Here is a 6,425-nt window from a genome sequence, read left to right as displayed (position 1 = left end):
GTGGCTCACGCCTGTAATCCCAGCACTGTGGGAGGCCGAGACAGGTGGATCACCTGAGGTCAGGAGTTCAAGACCAGCATGGCCAACATGGCAAAACCCTGTCTCTACTAAAAATACAAAAATTAGATGGGCATGGTGCTGTGCACTTGTAATCTCAGCTACTTGGAAGGCTGAGGCATGAGAATCACTTGAACCCAGGAGGCGGAGGTTGCAGTGAGTCGAGCTCATGCCACTGCACTCCAGCCTGGGTGACAGAGCGAGACTGGAAAGTTGAGAATGAGAATTTGGGAGGATGATAATGCCAAACTAACATGTATGTGAAGCAATGATGGGGGTTTAATTTTGGATTCAGGAAATATTTCTTTGTATGTATTTTTCCCTTTACTACAGAAATAATACAAAATAGACACTGACATATAATAAAATATAGTTGGCCTTCCATATCCACAGATTCCGCAATGCTGAGTCAATCAACTGCCAATGAAAAATATTTTGAAAATAAAGATGGTTGAGTTGGTACTGAACATGTACAAACTTTTTTTGTCATTATTCTCTATATAATACAGTGAAACAACTATTTATATAACATTTACATTGTATTAGGTGTTACAAGTAATCCATATATGATTTAAAATATACAGGAGGATGTGTGCAGGTTATGTGCAAATATACACCATCTGGTTGGATGCGGCGGCTCACGTCTGTAATCCCAGCAATTTGGGAGACCGATGCAAGCAGATCACCTGAGGTCAGAAGTTCAAGACCAGCTTGGCCAACATGGCAAAACCCCGCCTCTTACCAAAAAAAGCCGGGCGCAGTGGCTCATGCCTGTAATCCCAGCAATGTGGGAGGCTCAGGCAGGCGGATCACGAGGTCAGCAGTTCGAGACCAGCCAGTCCGAGATCAGCCTGGCTAACATGGTGAAACCCCATCTCAACTAAAAATACAAAAATTAGCTGGGTGTGGTGGCATGCGCCTGTAATCCCAGCTACTCGGGAGGCTGAGGCAGGAGAATTGCTTGAACCCGGGAGGCGGAGGTTGCAGTCAGCCAAGATCGCACCACTACATTTCAGTCTGGGCGACAGAGTGACTCCGTCTCAGGAAAAAAAAAAAAAAATGAGCTGGACATGGTGGCGCAGGCCTGTAGTCCCAGCTACTTGGGAGGCTGAGGCAGGAGAACTGCTTGAATCAGGAGGCAGAGACTGCAGTGAGCCAAGATCACACCACTGCACTCCAGCCTGGGCAACAGAGCAATACACCATCTCAAAATAAACAAATATACACCATCTTATATAAGGGACTTGAGTATCCATGGATTTTGGTATTTGTGAGGGTCCTAGAACCAATTCCCCACAGATAATGAGAGACAACTATATAAAGAATTAAAAAGTTGCCTGTAACTCCACTATCCAGAATTAACCAATTAACCTATTAGTCTATTTCTTGTAGTTATCTTTCATTTAAACAAAATCAGAACCATTATACACACATACACTCTTGTATTTTTCTCTCCTTATTACACTTTGAGACATTTCCAATAACAAAATCTCATAAATGACTGGATGGTAGTCAATTACATAAAATGTGCCATTTCATCTACTTCTTACTGCTAGCCATTCAGTCATTCAAGAAACAATGTAAAAATAATTTCAGGCCAGGTGCAGCGGCTCATGCCTGTAATTCCAGTACTTTGGGAGGCCAAGGCAGGTGGATCACCTGAGGTCAGGAGTTCAAGACCAGCCTGGCCAACATGGTGAAACCCGGTCACTACTAAAAATACAAAAATTAGCCTGGTGTGGTGGCAGGCACCTGTAATCCCAGCTACTTGGAAAGCTGAGGCAGAAGAATCGCTTGAACCCGGGAGGTGGAGGTTGCAGTGAGCCGAGGTCATGCCACTGCACTCCAGCCTGGGCAACAGAGTGAGACTCCATCTTAAAAAAAATAATAATTTCAACAAAAACCCTTACTGTCATAGACTTACATACGTGTGTGTGTGTGTGTGTGTGTATGAGGGGTGCATCAAACAGTACCAGGTAATATTAAGTGCTATCAAGAAGAATAAAGAAGGGAGCCAAGCATGGTGGCTCATGCCTGTAATCCCAGCACTTTGGGAGGCTGAGGCAGGTGGATCACTTGAGGTCAGGAGTTTGAGATCAGACTGGCCAACATGGAGAAACCCCATCTCTACTAAAAATACAAAAATTTGGCTGGCCATGGTGGCTCACGCATGTAATCCCAGCACTTTGGGAGGCCAAGGCAGGCAGATCACTTGAGGTCAGGAGTTCAAGACCAGGTGGATGGATCACTTGAGGTCAGGAGTTCAAGACCAGCCTGGCAAACATGGTGAAATCCTCTCTCTACTAAAAATACAAAAAAATTAGCTGGGCATGGTGGTGCATGCCTATAATCCCAGCTACTTGGGAGGCTAAGGCAGGAGAATTGCTTGAACCTGGGAGATGGAGGTTGCAGTGAGCCAAGATTACACCACTGCATTCCAGCCTAGATGACAGAGTGAGACTCCATCTCAAAAAAAAAAAAAAAAAAAATTAGCTGGGTAATTATTCCAGCTACTCAGGAGGCTGAGGCATGAGAATTGCTTGGACCCAAGAGGTGGAGGCTACAGTGAGCTGAGATGCACTACTGTACTCCAGCCTGGGTGACAGAGCAAGACTGTTTCAAAAACAAAACAGAGGGGCAAGGGGCTACGGGATCATGCAGGATGGTTTTTAGGTGGTGTAGTCAGACACAGACTTTCTGAGGTGACAATTAGCTAGAGAGCTAAATGAAAGAAGGGAACAGGCCATTCAGCACTGGAGCTGAGGGAAAGGCAGGTGAAAGGAGTGAAGCATTTGTGGCCTTGGCTCATTCAAGGCCACAGCACAGTGCCTGAGGGAGAGAGCTGTAAGAACTCAGGTCCCAGAGGCTGCGGAGAACCAGGTCTCATAGGGCTTGAAAGACATGAAAACTCTGGGTTTTATTCTGTGAGATGGGAAGATATCTTAGGGGCATCAGCTGACTGTTAAAAGACATTTGAAAAGAATCACATCTAGTGGCATTTAAGCTATGTCTAACTTTTTCTACATAAGGCTTCAACAAACCTCCACGTACTCAATTTTTTGTGTACCATTCTAGAAGAGAATACTGGATCAGTTGAATCTGTTCTTTCATGGTACTAAAATTTAGGTGATGATAAGGTTAGAATCACCAACATAGGTGAAGAAAGAATGACTCTTGGCCAGGTATCGGTGGCTCATGCCTGTAATCCCAGCACTTTGGGAGGCAGAGGTGGGTGGATCACGAGGTTAGGAGTTCGAGACCAGCCTGGCCAACTGGTGAAACTCTATCTCTACTAATAATACAAAAATTAGCTGGGCGTGGTGGCGCACACCTGTAGTCCCAGCTACATGGAAGGCTGAGGCAGGAGAACCGCTTGAACCTGGGAGGCAGAGGTTGCAGTGAGTCGAGATTGTGCCACTGCACTCCAGCCTGGGCAACAGAGCAAGACTCTGTCTCAAAAAAAAAAAAAAAAAAAAAAAAAACCCTCTTAAGCATGAGTACAAATGAAGACTAATAGAAAAATAAAAAGAATCTTAAAAGATCCAGTTAAGGGAGCAAATAAATTACAGGAAGAAACAGATGCCACAAATAAAGTCAAAAAGGAAAACGTAACAGTAATCTAGAGCATTCAAAATCAGGAACAGAAAACGATACTGAAGAAAGCAAGAAACACCCAAATTTAGGGCTTAACTTCCCACCACCCCTCAGAGGAAATCCTGCCTCTCTGCTTGTGAGACTGAGGTGATCAAACACTTCACTAAATTCAGAATCAACTGATTTCCCACTGGGAACAATCTATTTGTTGGAAAGATCTTACCAATAACTGAGAAGAGTTATAGGACTGTTAGAGGTTGAATGTTTGTGTCCTCCCCAAAATTCATATGTTAAAGCCCCAATGCCCAATATGACTATTAGGAGTAAGGAATTAAGAGTCCCTGATGTGACATGATTAATGTTCTTATAAAAGACACCAAAGAGCTCACTCACTCTCTCTGCCATGTGAGCACACAGAGAGACAGTGGCTGTCTGCTCAGGGAGAGCCCTCACCTGGAACCAAATTGGCCACATCTTGATCTTGGACTTCCCAGCCTCCGGAAGTGTGATAAGCAAAGTTCTGTTGTTTAAGCCACCCAGTGTATGGTATTTTGTTATGGTAGCCCAAGCAGACTAATACAAGACCCAAGTGATGATTCTCCAGAAGGAGAAAAGAAAAGAGCAAGTAAATAAGAATAAAACAAATTAACAGACAAAAGCAAAAACACAACTTGTCTCATCTATTAGTTCTACTTCTGAAATTAGGGGAAAACATTATAAATGTGGAAAAATTTTTACTCACAACTATTCACTGCAACTTTATTTATAATAATGAAAAAAACGGGAAAAAACATTAAGAGCATGGTTAACTATATAGGTTACATACCAGTCAGAACAGTGGCAAATAACTCTTAAAAAAACTGCAGGGAAAAAGATCTGACATGGTTTATAATTCATAAATGTTTAAAATATGAAGAGCAAATTATTTAATCTATCTTAGCTTATCATCATCAGAAATTGGGGCTAAAAAAATCAGTACCTACCTTCTAAGGTGGTTTTGAGAATTAAATAATACATGTAAAACAACAAACACAGTACCTGGCACACAGTAATATGCAATGATTGTTGACTATTACTAGGATTTTTCTTTTTTTTTTTTTTTTTTTTGAGGCGGAGTCTCGCTCTGCCGCCCAGGCTGGAGTGCAGTGGCCGGATCTCAGCTCACTGCAAGCTCCGCCTCCCGGGTTCACGCCATTCTCCTGCCTCAGCCTCCCGAGTAGCTGGGACTACAGGCGCCCGCCACCTTGCCCGGCTAGTTTTTTGTATTTTTAGTAGAGACGGGGTTTCACCATGTTAGCCAGGATGGTCTCGATCTCCTGACCTCGTGATCCGCCCGTCTCGGCCTCCCAAAGTGCTGGGATTACAGGCTTGAGCCACCGCGCCCGGCAGGATTTTTCTTAAAAGAGGGTACAATGTTGTAAATTATGGATATAGCACAACTACAACTATGAAAATAATGCATAAAAGAACAGAAGAGGAGAGCAGTAGCCATGGCTCTACGCTACCCTATGGCCGTGGGCCTCAACAAGGGCCACAAGGTGACCAAGAACGTGAGCAAGCCCAGGCACAGCCGCCGCCGCGGGCGTCTGATGAAACACACCAAGTTCGTGCGGGACATGATTCGGGAGGTGTGTGGCTTTGCCCCGTACGAGCGGCGCGCCATGGAGATACTAAAGGTCTCCAAGGACAAACGGGCCCTCAAGTTTATCAAGAAAAGGGTGGGGACGCACATCCGCGCCAAGAGGAAGCGGGAGGAGCTGAGCAACGTGTTAGCCGCTATGAGGAAAGCTGCAGCCAAGAAAGACTGAGCCCCTTCCCCTGGCTTCTCCCTGAAATAAAGAACAGCTTGACACACACACACACACACACACACACACACACAAAAGAACATAAGAAAACAAACTAGGATGACTGTGTGATTTCCCCCTACTTCTATGAATTTTTCTATTTTTCTTTAATAAGCTACTGTGTTTTAGTGAACTATTATGTAATATAACAGAAAATGTAATTATGTGAAAGTGCTTATGAGGCACGGAAAAAATTTAGCAAATCTCCAAAGGATACCAGGAGTCAGTAACAGAACACTAGTACAGTCCTTTTATGTGAAGATTAAGAAAATAAAAGTGGCAGCTGGGTGCGGTGGCTCACACTTGTAATCCTAGCACTTTGGGAGGCCAAGGCGGGTGGATCACCTGAGGTCAGGACTTCAAGACCAGCCTGGCCAACATGGTGAAACCCCGACTCTACTAAAAACACAAAAATTAGCCAGCGTGGTGGCACATGCCTGTAATTCCAGCTACTTGGGAGGCAGAGACAGAAGAATTGCTTGAACCAGGAGGCGGAGGTTGCAGTGACCCGAGATCACGCCACTGCACTCCAGCCTGGGCGACAGAGCAAGACTCCATCTCAAAAAAATAATAAAAATAAAAATAAAAATAAAAGTGGCTAAGAAATAATCAACACTCATTAATTGATTTTAAATGTCAAGAACATGAAGGTGTGAGTCTTCTCAAAATGTGACCTAGGGACCACCTACATCAGAATCACTTGTGGATTCCTGAGTTCTACCTGCTGTCTACTATATTAGACTCTCTGGGAGTGATGTCCCTAAATCCACATTTTTAATTAGAGATTGTTAGGACTGCTATAGCAGAGAGTGCCAGCTTTGTAATCATTATTATAAAACACAATATGGGCCGGGCGCGGTGGCTCAAGCCTGTAATCCCAGCACTTTGGGAGGCCGAGACGGGCGGATCACGAGGTCAGGAGATCGA

General features: G+C 44.2%; 1 protein-coding gene and 1 pseudogene across 4 annotated transcripts in view; one reads left to right on the top strand and one right to left on the bottom strand.

Annotated features, from left to right (window-relative positions):
- Positions 1-6,425, bottom strand: part of KATNA1 (katanin p60 (ATPase containing) subunit A 1) — a 68,599-nt gene that overhangs the window by 39,971 nt on the left and 22,203 nt on the right. The window lies entirely within an intron of this gene.
- On the top strand, positions 5,134-5,507 carry LOC105515550 (annotated as a pseudogene). The gene has a single exon (XR_001002345.1). The product of XR_001002345.1 is annotated as a 60S ribosomal protein L36 pseudogene (transcript).

Source organism: Colobus angolensis, unplaced genomic scaffold (assembly GCF_000951035.1).
Source record: "Colobus angolensis palliatus isolate OR3802 unplaced genomic scaffold, Cang.pa_1.0 Scaffold263, whole genome shotgun sequence".
In the NCBI taxonomy this organism is placed as follows: domain Eukaryota; kingdom Metazoa; phylum Chordata; class Mammalia; order Primates; family Cercopithecidae; genus Colobus; species Colobus angolensis.
Note: the sequence above shows the minus strand (reverse complement) of the source record. Positions and strands in the feature narration are given on the sequence as shown.